Source organism: Pteropus vampyrus, unplaced genomic scaffold (genome assembly GCF_000151845.1).
Source record: "Pteropus vampyrus isolate Shadow unplaced genomic scaffold, Pvam_2.0 Scaffold305, whole genome shotgun sequence".
Lineage (NCBI taxonomy): Eukaryota > Metazoa > Chordata > Mammalia > Chiroptera > Pteropodidae > Pteropus > Pteropus vampyrus.
Window position 1 is genome coordinate 859094 of NW_011889086.1, and position 27525 is coordinate 886618.

Here is a 27525-nt window from a genome sequence, read left to right on the forward strand (position 1 = left end):
CATTGGATTAAACCCAACTTGATCATGATGTATTATTCTTCCAATGCATTGCTCGATTCTGTTTGTTGATACTTAGGATTCCTGAATCAATACTAGCCATCTTTTGTACAATCTTTGTTAAATTTGGATATCGGTGAATTCTCACTGTTTTGGTAAACTGCATTTTCCTAAAAATTATCTATGTCATCCAGATTTTTAGAAAATTCCTTTGAGAAGAAGCTTCATATATTTGTTTTAATTTAATGCTTCTTGGTTCTACCCACGTTTCTAATTTTTAGTAATTGCCTTTTCTATAAATTTCCTTTCTCCCCTTTTTCAATGATTAGGTAATCCAGTGGTTCATCTATTGTATTAACTTCTTTTAAAAATTAGTCTTCTTTTAAAACTTATTCATTTATTCATTTATTCTGATTTTCCTGTTTTCCAACTTATTTTTTCATTTTTTTCTTCATTAATTTGTTTTTCTGCTTTCCAACAATATGTTTGGCTATCCTTCCTTCTAAATTTTAGACATATGTTTGGCCATTGGTTTTTATACTTTTTAATTGATATTAAGTATTGAGGTATACGTTTTCCTCTGAAACTGCTTTTGCAGGATCCTGTGATTTTAATGCATAATATTTTTATTAGCATTGTTTTAAAAATTCTGTTTAGATTAAAATTAACTGAAATATCTAAATCTCTAAATTTACTTTTAAATTTTATTATTAATTTCTAGTTTTATGGCTTTGCAAGAAGAGAATATTACCTTAAGTATTTCTGCATTTTAAAATTTTTGATTTTTAAGTACCTGATATACGATATATTTTTGTGAGTATAAAATTGTCATTTGAAAAAACATTTTCAGGGTATACAGTTTGAAATATACCAATTATGTTTTCTTTATACTTGTTGTTTAGATACATGTTACATTTATTTGTTTATTTATGTATCCATTCACTTGATCTATCAGGGATGAAGAGATAAATTATATTTTCATCCCATAATTTTATTTTCATTGATGTCTTCTTATAGATTCTATAATTTCTACTTTGTGAATATTGCTTCTAAGTAATTTGGTGCGCAGATTTTCGAAATTCTCATAGCCTCATTGTGAATCACATACTTTATCATTATAAAATATCCTTCTATGTTTGGTTTAATTTTTTTAAACCCGAATTCAATGTGTTCTCATATGAAATGATAACCTCAGCTTTCTTAATGTTTGAATTTGTCTACTGCACATTTCCCCATTTTTAGCCTTTTGGATTATTTTGGATTTTGTGTTTTGATCCAGTCTGATAGTCTTTTTCTTTTAGTTGGTGAGTTAAAACTCATTCATACTTATTGATATGAGATATGTTTGATATTTTTATCATCTAATTTTATGCTATATTCTCAGTTTATGTACATTTTATTTTTAAAGTAATATATATTTTTTGTAACAACTTTATTAAGGTATAATTTACATATGATAAAGCAAATATCTTTAAAATGCACACACTTTGATGAGGTTTGACATATGTATATTCCCATGCAATCATCCTCTCTGTGTATGGCTGTTTCCTCTCCAGTATTCTGTCCTGTGAATCCTTCTGCCTTGGTCTCTCTGAACTCTCAGCTTTATCTCTTCAACTTGGGGAGTCTTCTATGCTCTGTCTGGAGTTCTTCCTCATGCTACAACCTGGAAACTCTCTCCGAGATAGTAAACTGAGGAATTTGTAGGGCTCACCTCATTTGTTCCCTGTATTTTGGAGATTATTCCTTCATTTCCAGACATTTGATGTCTTGAAAGCCATCGTTTCATATTAAACTTATACATTTTGGCTAAAATCAGAAGTTAATTAGCTAGCTAGTTTTTATTTAATATTTATTTATGTCATTCACTATAGAAACTGATTCATTATTTTTATATATAGTTTTTCTGCTATTTGGGATGGCTTGTATTTCTGGTCTAGTGGTTACCATTTTAATTGTATCTTTATATTACACCTTTATTCTCCCTACTTTTTGAACACTATCTATTAGTTCACTACTCCGAGTGATGACACAATTAGTGTGTTCTCTTCTTCCTCTTCTTAAGAAACCAATTTCAGTCAATAAAATTATCTTTCTTAGTGTGTATATTTGCATAGATACTTATGTAATTATATTTCTATTACTTGAGTTTTTAGCTTTTCTCCCTGTTCTTATTGTGTGTTTAGTATAATTTCTTGGTAGGACAAGGTGGGAAATGTTGACCTAAAAAGACGTGTTTGCCTTGGAAGTTCCCTGTATTTTGTATTTTTCCCAAATACATCAGTTTAGGATACAGAGTTATACATCTGAGCTCTGGCTCCCTTAATTACCAGCTCTGCTGTGACCTTGGAGTAGCTGCTTAACCTATTAAAGCCTCATTTTTACAATCTTTAAAATGGAATAATAATATCTATCTTTTAAAGTTGTAATGAGACTTAAATGATATAATACATGTGAAATACTTAGCATAAAGCCTGATGCATAAAAAGCACTTAGAAAATGTTATACATTGTTATTATTAATAAAAATAAAACTCAACAAGCAAATATTTATGTAGTACATACCACACACAGGGAACCGTGCTAGCTGACTTACATTTTTTATTTTATTTAATCTTTACAATGAATCTGTGTCAAATGCCTTGCCCTCATATTACAAATGAGAGAAGGAGCCCTACAAGAGGTTGATATAATGTAAACTAACTCATCTAGCACTTAAGTGACAGTGGTAGAATTAAGACCCAGATATTCTGATGTCAACTTCAGAGCACTCACCACTACTCTACAGTTGCTGTTATTATCCTGAACCATGCCCTGCTAATGAAATCACACACACACACACACACACACGCACACGCACACGCAAACGCACACACACAGACACATATGCACATGTGTGTACTCATTTTATTCTGAGAACAAACTTGGCCTTACAGCTCAGTATATAGACAGGATACACCTGGACGAATATAATTTGCCTGTTTTTCCAAACTCTAGCTTCAGAGTCTGGCTTGCAGACAAGGTACAGATGGAAATCTTCCTGGACTCAGGCCAAGGAGAGGAGAAAGGGAGGGAAACACTTGCCCCGTGGCCTGCAGTAGCACTGAGTAAACCAAACTTGGACGAATACTTGAAGAGTAGCTGGAAAAGTCATGCCATTGACACCCATGCCTTCCTGGACTTCCCACAGCAGTCTTATAGCTGAGGAAATGAAGGCTCAGAGGAGTTAATGTCTTATCTAAGGCCACACAGCTAACTAGTGATAGAGCCTAGACAATAATCCCAGATCTCTTGACCACTTGTCCAGTGCTTTTCTCCTATGTTTTTGACTTCACAGATGTCATTTACACTTTCATAGTTCTGATTGTATCCCATCAACATGTAAGAGGAGAGTCAATGTTTAACTAGATATGTTCATGCACTATACAATGAACTGCAACAGATAAAAAGACGTAAAATTGTTCTCAATTCTCATTTGTTCATTTAGTTATTTATTCATTCATTCTTCATTAGGTTTCAGGTGCTCTTAGGAACTCGGAAATATTCCTCAAGGGGCTCACTGTGTAACGAAAGAGACAGATTCAAAAGTCAACTGCTCCAGTTCAGTGGGAGAAACTAAAATAAGAGTATTTGGGGCGTGATGGGCATGCTATCAACAGCACTTCGCTTTGCCTATAGGATCCAGAAAGGCATCCCCAAAAGGAGCTGAGTGTGGAAGGGTTCCTAGGAGCTGAAGGAGTGCGATTTGACACTGACAGAGGCAGAGGTGAGCATGTTGCACTCAGAGGACCACAACAGGTTCACTGTGGCTGAAGCCAGGGAGGTCTGGGAGCAAAGCTGAGAGCTAGGAGTTTAGACTTTAGATGATGAAAAGACATTCTAAAATGTAAGTATAAGAGTAATAATATGATTAAATTTGATTAGAAAGTTCACTGTGGCACAAGTAGGAAGAATGGACTAACAGGGCTTGGGACCAATGAAGGGTCGGTCAAGGTTAGGGCCCACACTGGGGGAGAAGGAGGGCGGGGATGGCCGTGGGAATGGGAGGATTGCTCTGGCTAATCCCTACTCACATTTTAAGGCTCAGCCTATATAGCAGCTCAAAGAAGGACTTTCAGTCTTGTTAGGATCTTCTCTGGTGCCCTGAAACCTTTCTCTTATGCTCTCAAGCAGAGGCAGAGTTCAGTGATGATTAACAGCAGTGGTTTTGAAGGTGGCTTTTTAAGCCATTGCATCCTGCCTCCACAGCTAACCAGCTGTCTGATCTTGGACAAGTTGCTTATTTACTCTGTTGCCTCGGTTTCCTCATCTATAAACTAAAGAAAATAATAGTACCTGTCTCTTAGGGTTATTGTCATGATTAAATGATTTAATGCACATAAAACACTTAGAACAAAGTCAAAAAAGTGGGCTTTTATTGTCATTACACACATTCATTGTATGAGAATTGTGTGTTTATGAGTATACCTGGCCAGTCAGGTAGCTCCTTGGAAACAGGTATGCTTGTGCCCAGCAGAGAGCCTGAGACAGAGCAAGCTTTCAATGAGTATCTGTTGAATGAATTGCATATTGAAGAGATAGTTAGAAGATAAATCTTGCATCACTGGGAGACTCATTGGACATTAGGGAGAAGGTTAATGAAGAGAATAAAATCATTCTCAGGCTCTGAACTAAGACAGGAAGATGATGGTGAAGCCATGGCTAAGATAGGGAGCTTGAAAAAAGAAGTTGGTTCAGAGAGAGAAATTGCTAATCTGCCGCAGATCGAATCTATAGGAACTAAAGAAGCCGATGTTTGAACCCGGGTCTGTTCATATTCCATGAACAGTTTATGTAACCTGCATGTTTATGCCCAGCAGAGTCCCTAATGAAGTAGGCATTTAAAAAAATAATATATATCGAATGAGTTGGTGAATGCTTGAATGAATGGATTTCTTTGGTAGATGCCAGTGTATCAAGGTTGTTTTTATTTTCAGTGGTAAAGATCTGTGGAGGTAGAAGAAGAAGAAAAAAAAGAGAAAGAAGAAAATCACCATAAAAGATTAAAATATAAAAACTAGTAACCAATATTTCAAGTGAATGAACACAAGGAGCCATTTTCCCTCTCTTTCCCCTTTTCTGACACATCGGGCTTTATGATCTCAGGCTTTATAATGGACTCTTGTGAACTGCTAGGAAGGATGACTAAAACCACCCACCAGGAAGTTTTTCAAAACCTAAGACAAAAAAAAAAAAGTAATATCAAGAAATTTAGGAACACAGGAAAATGCCTGATGACAGGGGAACCAGTCACATAGGCTCCTCTATACACAATTCCAATTTCAACCACTACTTCCTTAGAAACAGATTTCTTAAGTTAAGTTGCCCGTGGGACTAACATCTGAGTATTAGGAGTATTAGGACAAAAAGAACTGTCAGCATAGTTTCTGTTTGAAATTAATAAGCTCTCTCAGTGGAAGCTTTGGTAATAAAGTAGAAATAATTATTATAATAATTCTAACATATAATCATAAGGACATATTATGATATCTGATACATAATATTAATATTAGTATATCTACGATAATGCCTATAATTGATTAAATGTTTAGTACTTCCAGAAACTAGTGAGCATTTTACATATGCTATTTCATTTAAACCTCGCCACGTCCTACAAGAAACATATTGTTATGCCCATTTAAAGGCTGAGAAACTAAACCTCATAGAGGTTAAGGAAACTGACCAAGGTCACTTAGCCAGTAAGTGGGAAATTAGGATCTGAATCTCAACTTGCCTGACTCCAAAGACCATGATGCAAATCCTAATCCGTGCACAATTTTTCTCCTTGACTCCTTTGAATTCGGGGCTGTATAGTTTAACTTCATCCACATAAGCCTAATTGAGGCATAGAGCTTACATGCTAACTTCCAGGTACGACAAGGTAAGAGTGTCCCTGCTCAAATTTCCTTCGTCAGTCCAAAAAATTAGAGGGTTGTTGTGTAAGACTCAAGAGACAGTTTCCGAAAACTGGGTCCAAATATCAACTTTGCCACTTACTAGCTGTGAGGCTTCTGTTACATCACTTAAATTCTTCAGGCCTCTATTACTTTCTGAGATTTCAGCACCCTGCACCTCACAACACACTCACACCTGAGGATCTAAAATAAGAGTTTATCTAAATGACCTCTCAAAGAAAATATTTTTTTTGTTTTAACATTTTATGTTTTCTAACAAAAACTTTTCTAGTTAATACATACTTACTAAAGAAAAAAGATACTTGTTCAAGAAAATGTAATACAAAATTTTTAAAGAATACAGAAGAGTAGAAAGAAAAAAGTCTGATTCTCAGTGCAAATGGAGTCACTATTCAAATTTCGAATTTAAAGGATTATCAAAGAGGCTTGATACAGCTTTAACATTTAACAACAACAAAAACAATAAAAAATTATGTTTGGGCACTTCTTGCCATTTTTCTGAATGTTTCTTGACTTTCCTTTTGAAGACTTTTTGTATTTCATATCTACTTTTCAGTGTTCAGGTATAGGCTTCAGTTCTTATGAAAACTTCCTTATTTTTTGATGACTGCAAATAAAATAAAGAAAAACAAATACCTCTTAGGGACTATTTTTTTTTTTTCTTTTCAAATAATTCACTCTTCTACCTCTTGCTAAGAACCTACTCTGTCCAGGATTTGTGCAAGGAGACATCCAGAATGCAGTGTGGTACTTGGTGAGGAGACCCAATGCCTCATAGGAGAAAAAGTAAATGAAAGTATGTACCCAGAGCTCTAAGAATGTGTAAGCAGAGCTATTAATTCTGTCACAGAAGAGGAGACAAAGGCTGCATCTGGAAGAGTGGACTGAAATCCAATACATAGCAAAACCTTAGAAAAGCAACCACCTAGGCAGGTTTTTTCTTGGTTATCTAGTGTTAGAGTGACATATAATTTGTATTCCACACTGGGATACTTGATGATAAAAGAGGAACTACTGATTATAATGTCAGGGCATTGAGTGAAAATCAAAACTTCCTGAGCAAAAGAGATCATATGGTCACCTTCGTGCTAACCTTTTGTTACGAAAAACAGGGCTCTGAATCTCATTCCACACACACTGAAACCTATGATGAAATAGAATGCTAAAATGCCCCAGGGATGGCTTCTGCATCCTGGCTAACTTCCTGAACAAGCTGTAGAGGTTCCCTAACAATGCGTTTCAGTCCTGTTGTTGAACTCTAGCGTAACATCAACATAGCGAAAAAATTGTTCAAACTAAGGACCACATTCTTGTATCATTCTTAGAATCATAGAAACATCAGATTTTCCAAACCACACTGATAGTCAAACTTATAAATTTTGGTTTTTTTTCCACAATGCTTTGGGGACCCACTCAACATCCTAACTCTCAATGTTTCCATTTGACATTTCTTAATTTATTTGTGTGATTAGTTGGAAATCCAGAGGCAACAAAGATTCTCTCTTTGCAGAGACTATTTAGAAGAATCTCAGGAGTAGAAAAGGAAATCCAACACATTTTAAAACAAGATTGCTGTCATTGAGATGTAACCTCTGTTGGCATACCATGGGCAGAAGGAATAACATGTGCAAAGGCATGGAGGCAAGAACAAGCTTAGAGTATTCAGGGAACTGTGTGAAATTCTCTGCTGAGAATGAGACTTGAAATATGGTGGGAGAAGAGGCTAAAGGGGTGAGTTGGGACTAGATAGTGAAGGCCCTTGAATGCCACCCAAAGAAGTTTGGATTCCACCTTGCTGAGAATAATGAATGTCTGGAGCTATTCAAGCAGGATATTTGTTTTTGAAAAAAGAGTAAACAGAACAAAGCCAGGCAAAGTCAGACATCCTAGAGCCAGTTTCCCTCTTCAGTTTTGCAGTCCTGATTTGTTTCAAACTTTTTGTTAATGTGTTGCCTGATCCACTGTACCCCAAACACAATCCCCAAGGGGATGTATCTCAATTGACTGGTGATTATAGACACAAATTTCTGATGCTTTGAGTTCAGCCCAGTCCCAAATTAGGCTGTATTGGAAGGAAGATCTTAGCATCACCCAGCTCTGGCCCCAGGCAGGACTCTGTGGGTGAGGGAAGTAAGCTAGGCCCAGGACGATGAGAGCAGAGGCCTCTGTCTTCAGATGACCCTGTTGTAAACTGTTCCTGAAGACTTTCCTTGGGGGAATTTATAATCTCCCTTCCCTCAACCTTTTACCCAAATCATTTTTGCCTAGAGTCCAAGTCCAAAGTCATGAGCTAATGTAAAAATGTCAGCTTTACCCTTTTCAACTATTCAGATGCTTGATAATTGACTGGTTTGTAAGTTAAGAGGCTTCTTGTCCCAGAGATATTTGAATGAGCTTGCTCTAGAGAGGATTCTTATAAGCAGCAGGGAATGGAGCTGGACAAATAAGGATCCTACTCTCTGTTCAACTACTTACAACCTCTGAGTCTGTTTTCCTCATCTGTAGAATGAGGATTATAGTAATACCTTGTTTACAGGATTCTTGAGAAAAATAATCAGGATAATAACAGCATTTGGCTCAATGCCAGGCATTAGTATGTGCTCAGTAAAAGTTGGCAACAATCATGGTTAGCAAAATTATCTACCAGTAGATGAACTTTGGGCTTCCAATGGTGAGCCAGACATTTATTTCTGAACGTGACTTCTAACTTGGAACATTACCCAAGTAAAAGTCCTACAGACAAAGAACTGGTCATTAATATTACTGGATATTATCCTTTAAAGATCATCTGACTATGGGAGCCAAACTTCTCAATTTACAGAAGGAGAAATAAATTCAGAGTGGAAAAGACATGTCCAAATCCCCATATTAAGACAGAATCAGATCTAATATAGGAACTAAGGTCTCCTGACACCTACTCCATGTTCTTAACTCTATAACCATTCTTTTTATGTTTTACTTTCTGTTAATAAGCAAAATTCAGGAACTTAATGACCCTGCCTTCATTCATTGGACATCTATCACTAGAGATTCACTGCATTTTATACATATCAACTCATTCAATCCTTACAGCAACCCCATGAGATTTATCTTATTGTTTAAGTCCATTTCATGGATAAGAGAAGTGAAGCAGAGAGAGGTGGTCATTTTTTCAAGCCTCAAGCCAGCCAGCACAAAAGCCAAGATGTGAGCCTGAGCAGATGGGCTTCTAAATCTGTGTACTCAACAACACAACGCTGGCTGACCCTCCCAAAGTGAGAAAAAAGTATGGTGCCTGCCTCAGAGGAGCACACTCCCTGGAAGAGAAACACATCCCCAAGGGTATGCAGTCAGCTGCTCCAGGCACCAGGAGAACAAAAGAGGGAAGGTTTAGTTCTCTGAGGGGAAGAGGAGAGAATTAGGAAAGCTGCCTGGAGGAGGTGACCTTTGTCCAGTTTCCTGAGCTTTGTTTTCCTCCAAGTTGATGAGAGTTGGAGGAAGGGAAGGCATTTCTGCAGATGGAGGCACCTTTGCTGAGGCAGGCAGTTGTGTAGTGGCTGGGGCTTAAGGGGCACCATGGTAGAGTGAGGCCGGTACACCAGGCACTAGCTCAGTATGTGATGTAGGCAAGTTGCTTAACCTCCAAGAGCCTCAACTTCCTCATCTGTAGAATGGGGATAATAATGCCTGCTTTATGAAGCTGTGTGAATCAAATGAGATCACATGTATACACTTCCTGACCCAGTGTTATTCCTCCTTCCTTATGTATCTCTCAAAAAACTATTTCCCTCAGTAAAAAAATTTTAATTGAGCCTATTTTTGACACTCATGCTCACAGTAACATTAGTAACAATCTTGAGTGTCATTATTAGTCACTCATAATAGCAATATAATTGATAATAATGTTAATTGCCATTGATTGGAGGCACTAAGTGCTTAATATGTATAATCTATTTTTATCTAATCTCCTCAGAACATATCTTAAAGATAGGTATCATTATCCCCATTTTATAGTGGAGGATAATGAGGCTCAGAGAGATTGTGAAATTTACACAAAGGTCACCCGTCTAGGAAGTGGAAGCACGGCTATTCAGACCCAGGTCTCTCTGACCAGAAAAATGTCCGACAGAGAATGTCCTGTGTTAGGAGTTCATGTTGGTCTTGGCACTGTCCCTCGGCCTCTTTCTCAGAAAGAAAACAAACATTCTAAGAGGTTCGCTAACACGGTGGACCGCCCCAGTGAGGCAGGGAGAGGCGCGGTGAAGCAGGAAGGTCGGTCCATATTTGGAGGGTAGGGCTGGGGCGCCCCCTCAGCCCTTCAGCCCAGTCTACACGCCTGGAGAGAGCCTGACTTGAACTGGACCTTGAGCCGCCCGAAGTCGCGGAGTCTGGGCGGGCCAGTGTGTGCCTTCCTGGGGTTCAGATGGCTCTGGAAACCGGGGGTGGCGTCCGCCTGCGGAGACCGTGAGACTGCCAGGGAGGGCGCGCGTTGGTAACCCGTCTGTTCCCACGTGGGTGGCTCCCAGGCAGCAGGGAGTTAATCTGCTATCTGTTGGGAAGGCTTCCAGAACCCTCCTCCCAGCCCGTGTTTGCTCAGGGCCGGGCTCATCAGAAACTGAAACCAGCAAGACGCCAGGCCCCGCCAGCCCTCAGGGGATCCTGTCCGGGTTTACCTTCTATGGGGAGGTCCTGGAGGGCTGGGCGGAGCCGAGTCCGGAGTCTGGGCAGGGCTGGCGACGTGGCGGGCCTGGCTCCCCTCCTCCTCCTCCGCAGGAGTCACCCCCGCCCCGCCCCCCGCTGCCAGGGACCAGCTCCGGATCCGGGGAAGCGCGCAGGCAGACAAGCTGGGGTGGCCTGATGCCAGCCCTGCTCCTCACCACCTCTGAGACACTGGGAAATCCCTAAACCTCTGGGTTTCAGTGTTTTGTTTTTTTGTTTTTTTCCACTGTAAATTGGGGGTAAATGATGTCTAGCGTTTGGACTCACTAACATATGTACAGTGCCTGGCACATAAAGAAGAGCTCAATATATGGTCACTATATTGGTGTCATTATTATTATTGCTGTGGTTGTCAACATTGGGTTGGGCAACCTACCTTGTGTGACCGACGTAGTAAGTTCCCATCACTCAAAGTGTTCAAGCACAAGCTGAATGAAACGGAAAAAGAGAGAGAGAGAGAGAGAGAGGGAGGGAGGAAGGCAGGAAGGCAGGAAGGAAGGCAGGCACTGTGCTGGGGTACTGGGAGATAGTGGAGAAGAAGGTGAACAAGAGCTCTGTTCTCATGGACTCTCCAGTCAGGCATGGGAATTCAGAAAAAATAAGGATTCAGATACTGATACTGAAGCCAAAAGAATCCTGCTGAGCGTAAGACACCCAATATCCCTATAGTGAGCAGATATAGTTCCAGTCAAAAGCAAATAAAGTTGATGTACCATTCTCTATCTGACCTCATTATAGAGAAAGGTGGATATCACATCTCAACACGCGCACACGCATGCAGACACACACACACACACACACACCATGGCATTATTACTTTCATGGATCCCAAGGGTTCTAGGGTCCTTACATCAAGAACATCTAAAGCCTTGTGAAGAAAGAAAGACTCTTCAGACCTAATTCCTCCTATGGAGCCATCTCATCTTCCACCACACCCATGAAGAATGACTGGCAGGTGGCCACAAACACTCAGAGCATAGTGGCTGAAAGTGTGGGCTCTGAAGCCAGGCTAGCTGTGTGATTGTGGGCAAGCTACTGTGTGATCATAGGCACGTAGGCAAGACTATGTTTCCTATTCTATAAAGTGATCTGAATAATAATACCTACTTCTCAGTGTTGTGGCAATTACAGAAATGGTACTGAAAGCAGGTGATAAGCACTCAGTATTAATGTAGCTGTTATTATACTACATCATTTTTACCTCTGATGCTCTCTCTCCCTGGAGTACCCTCCTCCTTTTCTCTACTTAGGGAGCATATAGTTATTAGTGCAATGTCTCCTCCTCTTGAGAGCCTTTCCTGCTTTAATTCGCCAAGCGTTTTGAGATGCTTTTCCCTCTATTCCTGTGGCTCTTTTTATATACCTCTTACAGCATCTCTCATACTGCAATCATGTTTCTTATTGTCATTTAGATGTTTTTCTTGCTCACTGGATTATGGGTTCTTGAAGAGCAGGGGTCATATTTTATATATCTTTTCATCTCTAGGCACAAGACAGTCCCTGAGACAGAAAAAGTACTTGCCACTAATTCTTGAATTAATGAATGGATAGATGATAGATGGATGAGTGAAGTAACTAGCCCAGGATCACAGAGTTCAAATCCAGGGTCTGCATTTAGTTTAATTTGGGGAAATTATTTTTCTGATCTTCTGGTTTCTCATCTGGAAAACCAGATCTGACAATAATAGATCTGACAATAATGGTAACTATGTCTTGTGATTGGGAGGGTTAAATGAGGTACATATATGCAATGAGTATGAACTCGCACTAGAACCAGATTGTTTAGGTTCAGGTCCCAGCTCCACCACTCATGAGTTGTGTGATTCCTTGACAAGTTCCTAACCTGCTGTGCCTAGAGAAGATGGATCTTAAACTAAAAAGAGAATTAACAGGCTATTCAAAGAATTAGAAGAGATACTCTTTGTAAAGGCCTGGATGCCTGGCATAGAGTAGGTACTCAGCAGATAAATATTGGTTTCCTCCCCCCACCTTCTCCAAACTTGTAGGCTGTGGACTCTGAATGCCCGAAACAGCTGTTCAAATGCCACATTTTGCTCCCAGTGACTAATGTCCCTAAGGCCAAAGTTGGAAAGCCGACTCCAGAACTAAGCTTACATTTGAGTGCTGAATTAGATTCAGGGAATATAGCTCACCGGTTTAATTAATGAGTAAACTTTTGAAACAGGGCAGTTTAAAATCAACAAACATTCAAGGAAATTGAAAAGCAAAAGCTAACCCACAATTTTGTATGTGGGTTTCATATGTCATTGGAATAGTATGTTACATGAAGGCATAAATGCAACTTAATGTTTTATGAACTGTAAGAGCAGTAATCAGAAGAGTTTTGGGAGCAAATTAACCAATTATTCGTGCACAGTATTGTAACAATTTTTGAATTTTCTACTGCTTGATCATAATACATTCTAATTAATACATTATTCAAAATTTTCCCGTGGTCACATGTCTATTATTAAGCCAAAGGATCTGGAAAAGAAATGAGGCATTTTCACTTCAAACCTAGAAGACTTTCATGCTCTCGCATGAATTCCCCCAAACATTCTTTTTTGTGGGATTTGGAAGAGGCTAAAATGGAGTGCCCTGGGCCTTGGAAACTGAGTCGTCAGTGGCTCACCCAGCAAATATTTGGCAGTTTAGTTCAGAGAGGAATTTGGAGAGGGCAGGGCCTCAGTGGGACCTGAAGGGATGAGCTGCACAATGGGGAAGGAAAAAGGGTAGGACTCTTATTAGCAGAACCAGTTGCCTGCCAAGTAGGATGTGTGTCTGAGTTTCTGAAAAAAGAGAATTGCAGCTATTACTTTTAACCTCAAGACTCTAAGAATTGAGAAATGAGTGTGTGCTGGGGGTAGTGGTGGGGGAGTACACGACTCTCTATTCCCCAAATTCTACCTGTGTCTTCCACCTTAACATTTCTTAACCTAACATCTCCCTATCCATACCTTGAGCCACATCAGACACCTGTTCCAAGAACTCTCTCCTGATATCTCCAGTTTGGGGAAGGAGCTCTCTCTTCCTGCCCATGAGCCCATAGAATTTTGCATCCCATGTTAAGACTTCTCGGAGTTCTTTAATGATATGCCTGCCAATCTCCTTCGTTCTTTTCCTCGTATCTCTCTTTTTAAAAATAGCTTTATGGAGGAATGTATAACTAAAATACAATAAACTGCATGTATTTGAAGTGTGCAATTCAATAGGTACAGACCTGCAAGACCGTCAACCACACCCCCGCAAGACAGTGAACATGTCCATCATTGAAAGTTTCCTCCTGCCTCTTTGCATTCTTTCCTCCTGCCTCCCTTCTCCAAACAATCACTATCTGCCTTTAGTCACAGTAGGTGAGCTCACATTTTCTAGATTTTTATATAAATGGAAAGATATATGTATTCCTCCTTAAATGGCTTCTTCTCTGAGCACAGTGATGTTGACATTCATCCATCTGATCTTCCTTCATTCCTCCCTGGAACGTGGGCTTCCGTGGGGAGGAACAGGGCTCACCCAGGGCACAGAGCTTGATACTGGGCACAAAGGAAGATCCACGGTAGAGGACACTGGTGTGGTGGGCAGACCTCTGGATTTGGCATCAGAATAAACATAGACCGCAGCTCATATTTGACCACGGCCAGCTGTGTGGCCAGTTTCCTCATTTGTAAATTGGGGGTGATGATACACCACCTTTCTCCCAGGAGAATTCTGTGAGACTCATCTGAGCCAAGAGATAAAGTGCTCTGTAAACTGTGAAAGGTTAGTCCTGGGCAAGGGGTTAGGCCTGGATCAAGCCAGCAGCACACTGGGAATGCCCCAGCTCTTCAGGCTATTTAAAGGCCACCTTGTCATCCAGGGAAGCTGGGTGGGTTGGCGATTCCTCTCAGAAATGGCCAATAAGGGCTATGCCTGGTGACCTTTAATCCTGGCCCGGTCATCAAAATGTCAAGGATTCTTTTCCCTCAACTCTCCCTCTTCCTCTGTGTGGGCTGTGTTTATTTACAAGATCTCCCTCCCTCTAGAGACTGGAAGGTGAAGGGAGGATTTCTCCTCTGGCCTGGAGCCGGCTGATAAGGGCAGCCCAGCTGCTGGGGGCTCCAAGGATTGCAGGAACAGGAACCCAGCAGTTGAAGAGAGGAGAGGGAAGACAGCCAGGCCAGGCTGCGGCTTCCCTTGGCCAGGACTGACACAGGGACAAGACAAAAGAGGAGAGAAGGAAATAGAGTCTTTAGTTTAAATCTACTCGACCTATAAAATCACATCAGATTTGAAAAAGTTTCCTATCTCTCTCCATGAACTGATTTATTATTTTTTTTTTTAATTTACTGTTGCTTAGTAAAGAGAAGTGAGGCAAATCGCAAGGGCCCAGACGGGGATATTCAAGGTTTAGCAGCTACTCATTTCTTGTGCGAGCTTGGTAAAGCCAAGCTCTGGGCTTTAGTAATTAGAGCTACCATTTCTTGACTACCTACTATGTATCAGCCACTACACTGCATTTCTATACAATTTTAAAATGTAACTCTCAAAGCTTGACTAAGAGGTGAATATTCTTCCTTTTATTCTGCAATCGATGAAGCTGAATAACATGTCCAAGGCCACCTAGGATTTGAGCCAGAATTTGAACTCAGTGCTATCTGACAACAGAATCCATGTTATTTTGAGAACCTGAGAATAGCAATTCTCAAGTGATAAATTCAATGAAAAATTATTTCCTGGTCATGCTCTGTGAAAAGAAGGCTCTGTGACCAATTAAATATGGGGAATAGGTCATACATTGTCCCTGACATAAAAACTGACAGGGCGCTTTTGTGTCTAGAAGATCTTGAGAAATCTTAGACTAAAAGAACTCAACTTTTTTCCAGCCAAGAATTTCTCATAATTAATTGATCATCAATCTTTTCTCTTATAACATCTATTCATATTCCAAGGAACACAGTGCTCATCAGACCACTGTCTGAAAATCACAATTGGAGGGATTGCAGAGTTTATCCACCCAGCTGTAAGAATTCCATTAACGGTGATTTTTTAAACACATCTTCAGTGATGAGAGGCTTATTACTTGCTGAGACAGCCTGCCTCACTGTTGGACAAAAGCCGTGGTTAGAACAGCACCGCCCAACAGAAAGATACTGCAAGCCACATGTGTGACTCTAAATTTTCTAAAAGCCACAGGAAAAAAACAGGCAAATTTAATTTTAATAACATATAATAATTAACTCATAAACCTAAAAATATCATTTCAACATGGAATCAATAAAAAGCGCTGGAGATATTTTATATTCTTTTCTTCTTAAATTAAGTCTTTGAAATCCAGACTAGCCATATTTCAAGGGCTCAATAGCCACAATGTGGCTAGTGTCTACCAAACTAGATAGCACAGGGTTTGAAAACTCTAGGCCAACCAAAGCTCTTCCTGCCCGCACCTTTTCCCCCCGTGGTCCTTGATTTCAAGGACATGATCAGTATGTGTAGTTCAGCCTCCACTCCCGAGAACGAGTTCTGTTTGACTCTGCTTGCATATGTCCATCAAGTGTCCCAATCAGGGAGCTCAGCCCTCTGGCAGTGATCTGCTGTGGTCCGTTTCCCCTTGTAAAAAGCTTTCCAAAACTTTAAAGTGCTGTGTCAATAAAAAGCCTCATTTCCTAATCCCCAGGGAGGAAGACTTAGAGTGACTCAGGATTTTTAGTGGTCTCATCGCATGTTCTTTTATATTAGACCTTTAGGTGGCTGCTTCTACAGTGTCTGGTCCGGGGTAAATCCTTTCTACACCCTGGGCTTCAGTTTCCCCATCTGTCGAATAATAGATTTGAGTTTTCTATGATGCAGATTCTTTCTGCCTCTTCTTATCCACACCACTTTCTTCACCTATCTATTAAATTTCCCTTTTAATCACGTCTTAAGTCAAATTCAGGAAATACCTATATCCTCCCATATATCCTTCCACATATAATAGTATTTTTTGAAGTGTTTACCATGTCAGGCACTGTTCTAAGAGTCCTATATATAGCATCTCATTTAATCCTCCCCACACCAGAGTGAAGTAAACACGAGTATTATTCTCTTTCATAATTGTGGAAACTGAGGCAGGGAGAAATTGAGTGATAAGTCACATGCCTAATAAAGGGGAACAGCTGGGGGGAACAGCCTGGCAGCCTTCTCCCAGTCCCTGACCCCAGGCTGTGCAGGCAGGTCCAGGATGTAAACTTGAGTTAGGCCCAGGCCTCAGATTACTACAGAGGGACAGGGGACCAGGAAAGCTGCTTTTTGCCTTTTGTTGTTGTTGCTGCTGCTGCTATAATCCACGGAGTGCCCTTCCTCTGTTTTGCAGAGGAAAAAAATATTGTTATACTTTCCTTGCTAAGGAAATCCTCTTCACAAGTCGAATTTCTTCCCAATCCCTTGACCTTTCGGGAAAGAGGCTGACGTCCCAGGGGAGGTTCTGGAGGAGACCCGAGGAGCTCGATGTCCTCTGTCTAGGGCAGAGGTATTTTTAGAGCTGGCCGCACTGTTTACAAGGAAGCCAGTCCCCTGCCCACTCCCTACAGGGGAACACTGGCTACCAGCCCCACCCGCCACCCAGACTCCTGCCAGCCCTTCCTTCCTCCCTCCTGCCTGCTCCTTTCCTGTCATCTCTATGAGCATGTGGGTGCACTGTCATTACCATCCTGAGAGACGCCGCAGCCCAGGGCACTGACAGCCTCCTGGGAGGGCCAGTTGTGACCTGGCATTGGAAAAGAGCAAGAAGCTGCCATCAGTTGAGAAGATGGCCCTGGCAGCTGGAGATGAACTGGAAATCCTGTAAATGGGCATTTCTCCTCTGAAACAGATGTGGAGCCTCATTCTCCTGGACCTTCTGAAAGTAAAGGCCTGAGAACCTCGGAGAAAATGGCTGTGGTGGATGAAGAAGCCACAGAACTGGGCAGGAAGCTCAGCAATGCCTGCAGCTCTTACCAGGTGCCAGATGCTCTTAACCGTGACAAGTCACTTACCTTCTTTAGCCTCCCTTTCTGCAGTTGTAGAGCGAGGAGGCCTTGAATAGTGGGGGCTCTGTGTCCAATGACTGTCTGAGCCTTCTTGACAATTGGGTGAGAATATTTAGGCCTACCTCATGAGGGTGGCACCGGGAAAGCTCCTGGCACACAGTGGGCATGCAATCCATAAGGCCGTTAATAATTTCCATAACTCCGGCATTTCACATGTGGTCTATCTAGCACAAAGTAGGTTCTCCACAAGGAATGCTCTCATTCTTGTAGCTGAGGGTTCTTTCACCTCTAAGTCCACACAAAACCTCTCCAACTGTGCACTTTTTAAAAGTGATATTTTATCCTCCTCCCCCAGCCCTGCGTCCCTGTGCCCCTGTGGTTCAGGATCTTACAGGAAACATTGGAAGCCCCTTCTCTGAGTCACAGTTCTGTGGCTCCCCCAGCAGGCTGCACATCTGGACCCCCACCCCACTGGCTCTTGAGAAATGTCATCCAGATTCAGGGTAGTTGGACCGGGCCCACATAAGCCAGTCTTCCCACACTAGCAGGGTTGGGTGGGAAACAGGCAGCCTCACCCCCACCCAAGCTTCCTGGGATGTAGGTATGGAGATGACAAGGGCTGCAAGCTTCTCAGAGGAAGTGCCCTCCCTGCTCTGTACCACGGGCAGGCTAGACTTCTGCAGGGGCTGAAAGAGGCTCAGGGATTGATATTAGAGGCACTAAATCTCTACCATGCATCCTCCGCCTGCCTCCTTCCTTCTCCGGCCTGTTTCCCACTTCCCCTCCCCAGCCCTTTCCCTTCCTCCTCCCCCTCTTCCTCATAGCCATCCTCTTCCTCCTGCTCTTCCCCACAGCTGTGCTTTTTATCCAACTGACCTCTTATTATATTTCTAAAGGAGGAAGTCCCAGCAGAGGGGAAAGGGATTGGGTTCTCCTTGTGGCCTCGTGTCTCCCCTTCTCCTACCCCTTCCACTAAGATGTTCTTCTGGTGGCCTCTGATGTGAAAGTCACTGGCCAACAACTCGGAGGCATGGCCAGGTGCTAACACCAAGGGCCAGTTAGCCTGGTGAGCTGGAGCCAAGGCAGCACTCATGGTTGGTTGGAAGAAACTGCATGTTAAAAAAGGCATCACCTTTGACCACCTTCTCTACTGTCTCAAGGTCCTGCATTCACACACTCTCTAGTGTCGTTTTACTGTTGTGCAATGTAATATCTAACCTTAACTAAAAGATGCCACTTTCGGAGAATGTGATTATGGAAAGAGGTGCCCCTCCTTTTTCTTCCCATCTCCTGTTCACTGGATAAAAAAAAAACCCAGCATGTTCAACAGACAAAGGCCTGAAAGAGCAATAGTGCCAGCCAGCTAAGGCTAACATGTGTGGCTTGAGCGTCGGGTTTGGGCAAGAGAAAAAATCAGATGAAGAGGCTGGAGGCAGTATGGGATAAATCATGCCAGCAGCCCCTCTCCCGTTCTGTATCAGGGGCTGAACACAGGAAGGATGTGGAGCCTGGGCTGCACGAAGGGGGAGAATAACAGCAGGGAGACCTTGTGGGAAACAGTGACAATTCTTCTGGTCCCAAGGAACCTCCTTAACCCCTAATCCTTCCTTCTAAATCACCCCTGACTTTACGAACCCGAAGGGTTCCAAGAGGTGTGCTCATTTCCCACCCTCCTCCTCATCCGCCTTCCGTTTCTTACATGTGGGGTGACCTCAGATGAGTCCTGTAGCCTCTGTGACTTTATTTTCTTCATCTGTGAATTAGAGAAAGTGCGTGTGTTCGTGTGTATGTGTGTGCGCGCATGCGAATGCGCGCACACACAAACACGTTCATATTAAGGGTTATTATGAAGCTTAAGTAAATAAGATGCTGTGGAAGGAAGCCCTTTGAAAAGCACAGGCAGTTCTCTATCTTTCCTCGCCCTCAGCTGCTGTTCCCATTCCGCGAGGGGAAATCCACACCCGGAAGGCCATGTTCACCCTGACACAGGGCCCCGGGCCTGCGTCCCGCGGACCAGAGTCTCTCCCTTCCCATTTCCCTTGTTGACATCCAATGTGACTGTTGTTGGCTCACAGACAGTCAGGCAGTTCTCTGTGACTCGTCCAGCTGCCAGGCTGATGTCCCACCTTGGCTCCCGGGGCGGGAGTAGAAAACAGTCTGTTCAGGCTCTACAACTGATATCAAGGATCCAGAGGGACCTGGGGGGCCTGTGCCTGGGATGGGGATCTCAGGTGTATAAAAAGAGCTGGGCAAGGGCTTCCTATGTTCAGGCTGCAGGTCAGAAATGAAGAAGCAAAACTGAGAAAGTGATATGAGCCAGGAAAGGGAGATGACATGGGAGGAGAGGAAGTCCCAGGAAGGGTCCAGCATTCTACAAGGGATAGAGGTGTGAGCAAGCAGGAGGGCTTTGCAGCCCATGCCAGCTCCTCCCCTGCAGCTGCTTTCCTGGAAATGGGTTGCATTTTTGCTTTGCTCCCTCCTTCTCCCCAACTGCTCCCATCCTTATCGATTATTAAGTTCTATAGGCTCTATAATATGTCTTGAGTACCCACCTTCCCTTCGCTAGCCCTATAGCTCTGCCTGGAAATCACAGCCCTTTCTGGCCAAGACTAACTAGAACAGCTTCCTAACTGATCTCCTTGTCTCTAGTTTCCCCCTCCCTCCAATCCATCCACCTCACAGTTGCCAAAAATGATCTTTCTGACATGCAAATCTGATTGTGACATGTCCATCTTCTGCTGAAATCCTCCCTACCACCTTCTGGATTGATTCTGTACTGTAGAACCCAGGACACTCCACGATCCGACCCCATCATCTACCTCTACTGCCTCGTTTCCCTCCAAACCCCACACAAACCCTGAGTTCTTGCCACACTAAACTTCAGCTCCCCAAGTGAGGCATACCATTTTAGGCTGCCTGCTATTCTTCCCTTACCTGGAGGCCCCTCCACCCCTGTTTCCATGGCTAATTCCCACCCCTCTCTTGGAACACAGCTAAGAAGTCACCTCCTCTAAAAAGGTTCTCCTGAGCCCTCCTTGGTGCTCTTGGAGCCTGCCGTACATACATGCAAAGAGGTTTTTAATTGAGGGTCAGAATTCAGGAGCTTCATAAACTTGTATGGGGGAAAATAATTGCATCTTTATGCTCACTAACCTCTACCTAAAAATTAACATTTCCTTTGATTGCATGTAGGCTAAAATCCCAGTGCTATCTACTGTACCTGTGATTTATCACAGAAATCTTCATATGACTTTGGAGTTATTATAGATTATCAAACAAATTGTCTATGCTCATCAACATTTTGAAATTTCAATACTTAATAGATCTATAGGTCTGATTATGTAATGTATAAACATTCATAAATTATTATCAATTTAATTTTTCTGTATATTGTTAATTCTTTTTTTTTAATTGACTTTTTTGCAATCATATATGTTTATGCATTTTTAAATGTTATTCTAAGAAGAGCTCCCTGGGCTTCATCAGACTACTGAGGGCTTCCTGCCATGAAATATTTCTTCTTTCTCTGGCAGAAACCGGTAGCACCCTCCACTGACACCCTCCACTGAAACTAGTGGTTTATCTTATTCGTCTCCGTCAACAAGATTCAAACAACTTAAAAGCCAGGGACCCTGTTTTTATCTTCAAGGCTTAATACTGTGCACGGACTCTAGAATATTCCTAATTTTTTTTTTTTTTTTTTTTATGAAGAAATAAATGAAGACAAAAAGGAAGGAAGGAAAGGGAGAGAGTAAACTTGATCTTCAAAGAGCATCTGCTATGCCCTCCATCTGGATACTCCCCCAAATAGCTCCAGGACTTGTTGCCTTCCTCTTTTATATTTTTGTGGTGGTGTCATCTTCTTGATGAGACCCTCCATAGCATCATATTGAAGTTACAGTTGCATAACCTCTGCCCCAGGCATGTTCTGTCCTCCTTCCCTTCTTTGTCTTCTTCACAATTATCACCATCTGACATACCATATTTTTCTGATTTTTTATTCATTTTACTTCTTGCCTCCCCGTACTAGAATATAAGCTCCATGAAGGCAGGGACCTTTATTTCATTCATTCATTTCCGTATCTCTGGCATCTGAAGTGGCACCTAACAGATAATAAGCATTGAGTAAATATTTGTTGAATGGGTGAATAAAAGCAAAAAAGAGATGAAGACGGTGAGTTAAGTTAGTCCCCATTCTGCAGATAAGGGAGTCAAAGCTGCGAGAGTTTAAGGCCCTGGGCCACACGGGGAGTTGATAGCAGAGCTGAGTGGATGTGAGTGACTAGTGGAAAGAAGTATGAGTTTGGACTGGGCATGGAAGGAGGGACTAGGAGGCCCAGGCCAGGCATAGTACATACTTCCAGTGGAGAGATGATAACACCCAGGAAGACTGCTCTGGCCCATGAACAGACTGAGGAGCTGTATTAAGTCTCACTGGGGACATGTCTTATCTTCAGGCCATTGCTGTTTGATTGACAGCCTGGATTTGTAAAAGTCCTGCCACTCCATCTTCCTCTGGTAAAAGCCAAAGCCTGTTCATCCTGTGAGGTCTGACAGCTTGAAGGATCTCTGGAGGGTTCAGGACCCAGAATGAGTGGGCCCCATGGACTCCTCACAGCTCTTGTGCAAACCTCCACTGCAGTGCTTACCCAGCTGGGCTGGAATGTTCCCTTTTGGTGAGCTCTTTGATTCTTCTCTTTTTGGCAGTGAAAGGCCAGAGCCTGACACACAGTAGCTTTTTAGTGACTATTTATTGAAGGAAAAATTGTTAGAAAATGCAGGTGTCATAGTGACCATTAGATTCAATCATGGGGAGGAGTAATGAACTTTGATTGCGCTCCTCCAATATACAGAGACTGTGCTGGGTACCTGAGCTACGGACCTGAGTGAAATGGGGGCCCTGATCTCCAAGAGCTCACTGCAGAGGAAGAAACCGATATGTGAAGGAGGGATGACACATAGCGTGTCAAGAATTGAAGAGCTGCACTTAGGGAGGCACCCCTGAATCCTCTGGGACTCACCAATGTGAAGTTATACTATTATTTAATTCCTCATACTCTGTCTTCCCACAAAAATGTAAGTTCCAAGACGAGAAGGATCTTGTCTTGTTCACGTGCCAACACTCAGGAGGTGCTCACATAGAAAGTCTCTGTGAATGAGGGCATGGCTTAAAGAAGCACAGAGGGTTGTGGTTGCCTAACCTAGTCCAGGGGTGGGGGTCACAGAAGACTTCCAAGAGGAAGAGGCCTTGGCCAGGAGCACGGAGTTCTAAAACTTACACCTCCTTCAAGAACATTCCCTATTTCATGACTTCCTCACCACTCAGTGAGGGCATACCCACTTTATGAATGAAGAAACAAATCTCAGAGAAGGGGAACCAACTTTGGAAAGGTCACTGAGCTGGCAGAAGAAGGACATGAGCCCAGATCTCCTAAAACAAAAGCCTATGCCTTCTCCACACAGGCCTGGAAAACCATTCAAGTCCAGAAGACAGCTAATCATCACCAACATTAACATCACGCATCATCATCATCTTCATCATTTTTATGGCAGCCGAATTTTAATGCATGCCCACTTTATCTTAGGTACCTCCCTAAAACCCCCGTGCTTGTTAATTCATTTTTCATAACCATCTTATGCTGTACATTCAATTATTGTTCCAATTTATGGATGAGAAAACTAAGTCATTGTTACATAACTTTCTTAGGCCACACTGGTAGTAAGTGAAATGTCCAAGATTCAAACTCATGCAGTCTGGTGTCAGAGCCTGTACTCTAAACCATTTTGTCTTCTGCCTCAACAGACCAGGCCCACCTCATCCAACTCTAGGAGCCTGCTAGAGACTTCACAATTGAGTACTTTTCATATTCCAGACTCTATACTAGGCATTGTGGGGAAAGCTATAAGAAGGAATTAATAAAGTTTCTGCCTTTGAGAAGTGACCAACCTAGACAGAAAAATGGAACTCTAGAGGCACTTATGTCCCCGATATATAGAGGAAGCAGACGAGAGAGGATGAAGCCGGTACATCGACTGACAGAAAAGGGAGGTAGAAAAGAAAGAGAGCTGTCAGAATCCAAGCCCCTGTTCCAGCCAACCCTGCCCTTCCTGGAGGTTGGTAGTTTGGTTTCACCTTCGGTTCTGTGATTGTTCCTATATTCTTCTAACTTAAATCTCCCTTTTTTGGCTTAAGCAAGTTTAAGCTGGGAGTTTGCTCCTTGTAAGCAATACAGTTTTAAAGAATAAAGGCAAGAAATTTATAAGGTCAGATTTGGAGAGGAGAAGTCTGGCGTGAAAGACAGGTCAGAGACAGAATTAAAAGAATGTGGTCATCAATTTGATGAGTCATGTAATAGAAGGGGTGTCCAAGGGGAAGTCCCAGGCTTTTGACTTGAGAGATTGGAAGGGGACAGTGGTGTCTTTAGCAGAAGTAAATAACCCAGAAGATAAACTATATTGGGGGAAGGAGTAGAGGAAGGGAAAATTACTGCATTACTTCACTTATTCGTTCATTCATTGAATGATTATTTGCCTAATCCTAGCTTGACATTAGAGAATTAACAGTAGGTAAGGTGAGCTTACATTTGGAAAGTATCTGTGGGCCATCGTTGTCTTAATTATTCAACCAACAGTAAGCGCCCACTATGGCCCATGTACTGTCCATAGAACTGAGCATAAATCCAGGCAGTGATGGTCCAGCGGGCAGCTGAAAAGAGGGCTGAGCTGGCATTTCTGGTGCAAGCATCATCCCTATGGGGATAATTTTGGAAGTCGTGGGAGAGTGCACTTGGAAAAGGGAAGTCTAGATCTACAGACCTTGTCTATTATGCTTATGTTTCATCTGTGAGCTAAGAACACAATGTTTCTTTGGCCGGGGCGGTGGGGCAGGGGGCGAGAAAGATCATCATTTTAAGTGTCCAATCTGGTGCTAGCCGGGGTCTACACACCAGCCCTACCAGGTAACAGCGTGAATGAATTTGAATGATTGGCTTGACTCTCAGAGTCTTGGTTCCTTAGCTACAAAATGAGGATGTGAACACTTATCTAAATGCGGGAGTAAGAAAGAATGTATAAGTTCGTTCATTCACCCACAAACATGCAGTGAACACCTACATGTACCGGGTTCTAGAATAAAGGACTTAAGTAGAAGCCAATATTACGGGGTTCATCTAGGCCGATGTGAAGCTACTGATTCACCCAAAGCAGCTGATCTCTCTCTGCCCACCACGAATCAACACCAATCTGCCCCTTCCACAGCCCATAGGAAAGGCAATATTTTTTTCGATTAGAGAAGAGAAAAACACACATTTTGCTGTCCTCGGCAGAGCTGTTTTCCAGAGTGGCAGAAAAAGGGCCCACGTGAACGATGCTGTTCTTGGCAGCCGCTACACCACTCCTCACAGCCAGAGGCTTAAAGCTTTATTTGTGGTTTAAGTTACAAGCAAGGGCAGAAACTCCAGAAAAGGGGGAGGGAAGGGAGAAAACTTTTAATAGTTGAGAAAATTGCCCTGTGTTCACAAGTGTGGGCAATTTGTCCAAACACCTGAGCCCTGTAGAATCCTAGTGGTCTAACTGCGGTTTTATATTTGGGGGCTCTGGCCCCAGTGTCAGGGGTGGGGGACATTTTTCATACATTAAGAAAATCACAAAATCACTTTTTACGAGATATTAATGAGTAGCTTTACTACTTCAATGGTGACATTGTTGGAGGTTTTGAAAAAGAATCCAGGTCCAGGTTTGGGGTGGTTTTGTTTTGAAGATTGCTACATAAAGCATTTCTTAGACACTTCACTGGAGTTTGAGTATTGCCACCCAGGATCCAAAGCAGAGGACAGTGAACATTTTAGGGATAAAAGAACCCTTTAAGGTCTCCAAGACCAAGGCCCAGAGAAGGTAAGAAACAGGCCGAAGATAGCATAGTATGTTTGTGGTAGAAGCAAGCCTAGACCCCAGGCTCCTGATTTCTGAAGGTCTTCCTGGCAGTTTTTGAGGCAGCCCAGAGGTAACATTCCACCTCAGAAACCACAGCTGGCCTCCCCTTTGTGTTGACATTTCTGCGGCAATGACTTTGAAAGCTGCCTTTTATGGCCTGGGCTTTGGAAGGGCAAACACTGTTATCAGTAGAACAACACAGGTGGCTTCTAGAGCTGAGTCCAGGTGGAGGCCGGCAGGAAGTGAGGCCCCTCTGCACAAGCAGACATGACCCAATCACCTATCTGGGTTCAGAAGGGTGTGCAGACTCTCCTTAGGGATTGGGACAAGAGCCTAATGTGGTGGTGAAAGGCTTGGCTTTGGGGCAGACAAGATGGGTTCAAGTCCCAGTGACCCTACTTGCCAACTGTGCAAGCATGACAAGCTCCCTCACTGGACTATGAAATAGGGATAATGATCACTCAGTCCCATGAGTCACATTGCAAGTACTCAAGATCCACATGTAGCTAGTGACTACTCTATCAGACAAGGCAGGTACAGGATTATCACAGAAAGTTCTGCTGGACAATGCTAGTAGGGCCACTGGGCTCTTGATCATGGTACTTGGTGCTGGATCTTGCCCACATCAGCCACTTGAAAACAGGGCTGGCCCAACTGAGGTCTCCAGCTCTAAGAGCTCAGACTCATGGTGGAGACATTCCGGGTTCCAGATTCCTCTCTCTTATTTTGTCTTCTCAAATACTGCAAGGATTTGGCTTCAACATTTGGAACCTGTCTGAGTGCCTTTCTTAGGTTTCCTCAAGCAGAATCCTAAGGCAGGAGGAGGTGGGCAGCCAGAGGCAAGCAGCTGGGCAATGCCTGACATTTATGCTGGCATTTAGAGTGAGAAAGCCTTGGATTCGAGTCTTGACTCACCCACTTGGTGTTAGTGGTCCTGGGTAAGTCAATGAACCTCTCTGAGCCTCAGTTTCCACATCGGTGTGCTCTCTGCCTGCCAAGTCACGAACTGGTAAGGGAATGAGGCAATAGAGGTAAAAACACTTTGTAAAGTGCCGTCAAGAATGGGAAACTTCTAAAAGTAGGGGGTTGTCTTTCTTCTTGCTCTGCTTCTTTCTTCACTGAAAAGGTATTTAGATGGAAAGAGGCAGATAGCTGCCTTTGAATCTATGTAAATCAAGATCGCGCCAGTTAGAAACATTCTCCAGAAGAACCTGGTATCCCAGAGATACCCTGGAGGAGTTCCTTGGAGGAAGAAAGGTGCGGGGAGGGGTGGGAAGGGCAGAAGGAAGAGAAAGGGGATACATTCTTTGAACACCAATATGTTCTAGATACTGTGATGGTCACTTTCATACATGAAGAGTGATGGTGATGATTATGGCTAATTTTATTGACAGTTACAGTTCTGAGTGCTTTACACATATTAACCCTATTTTGCAGATTAGGAAACCAAGGCACTGAGAAATTAAAATAAGTCACCCTAAGCTGAGGTTTAAATCCCAAAGTCTGAGTTCCAGAGCCATATGGGTAACCACTGCACTGCACTGCCCCCATGAGACTCCCCACGTCGTTGGAGTCTCATGTATCGCCACCTGTACCTTTCAGACAAGGAAACTGAGGCTTAGGAAAATTAATTAACTTACTTGAGGTCACACAGAGGAGAGGAGGTTCCTTGAGTTTTTGCTTTTTTTTTTTTTTTACTTTAAAAATATTTCCTTCTTTGTCTATCTTTTTGACTGGTAGAAAGGCATTACTCAATTTGAATCTAAATTGAGCTTCTTATTATTTCCTTGCCTGAGTCCTATTTTCCCCTTTGGATCTGGAAGAAGAAATCTACTGCTCAATTGATAAGGAAACCTCCGAGATACCCAAAGCTCACTCTCTCAGCCTTCTCACTCTTCTCTTCCTCAGGAAAAGGAAATGCAAGTCTTTCAGCCTATGGAAGGCTGACGCCATCATTCCCTT

General features: G+C 42.5%; 1 long non-coding RNA gene across 1 annotated transcript in view; it reads right to left on the bottom strand.

Moving 5' to 3' along the window:
• The window catches only part of LOC111730283, a 125951-nt gene that overhangs the window by 2125 nt on the left and 96301 nt on the right, over positions 1-27525 (bottom strand). Inside the window, exon 3 of the long non-coding RNA XR_002776622.1 lies at positions 11025-11076. This is a non-coding gene — a long non-coding RNA (uncharacterized LOC111730283). The remainder of the gene's footprint in view (positions 1-11024; positions 11077-27525) is intronic.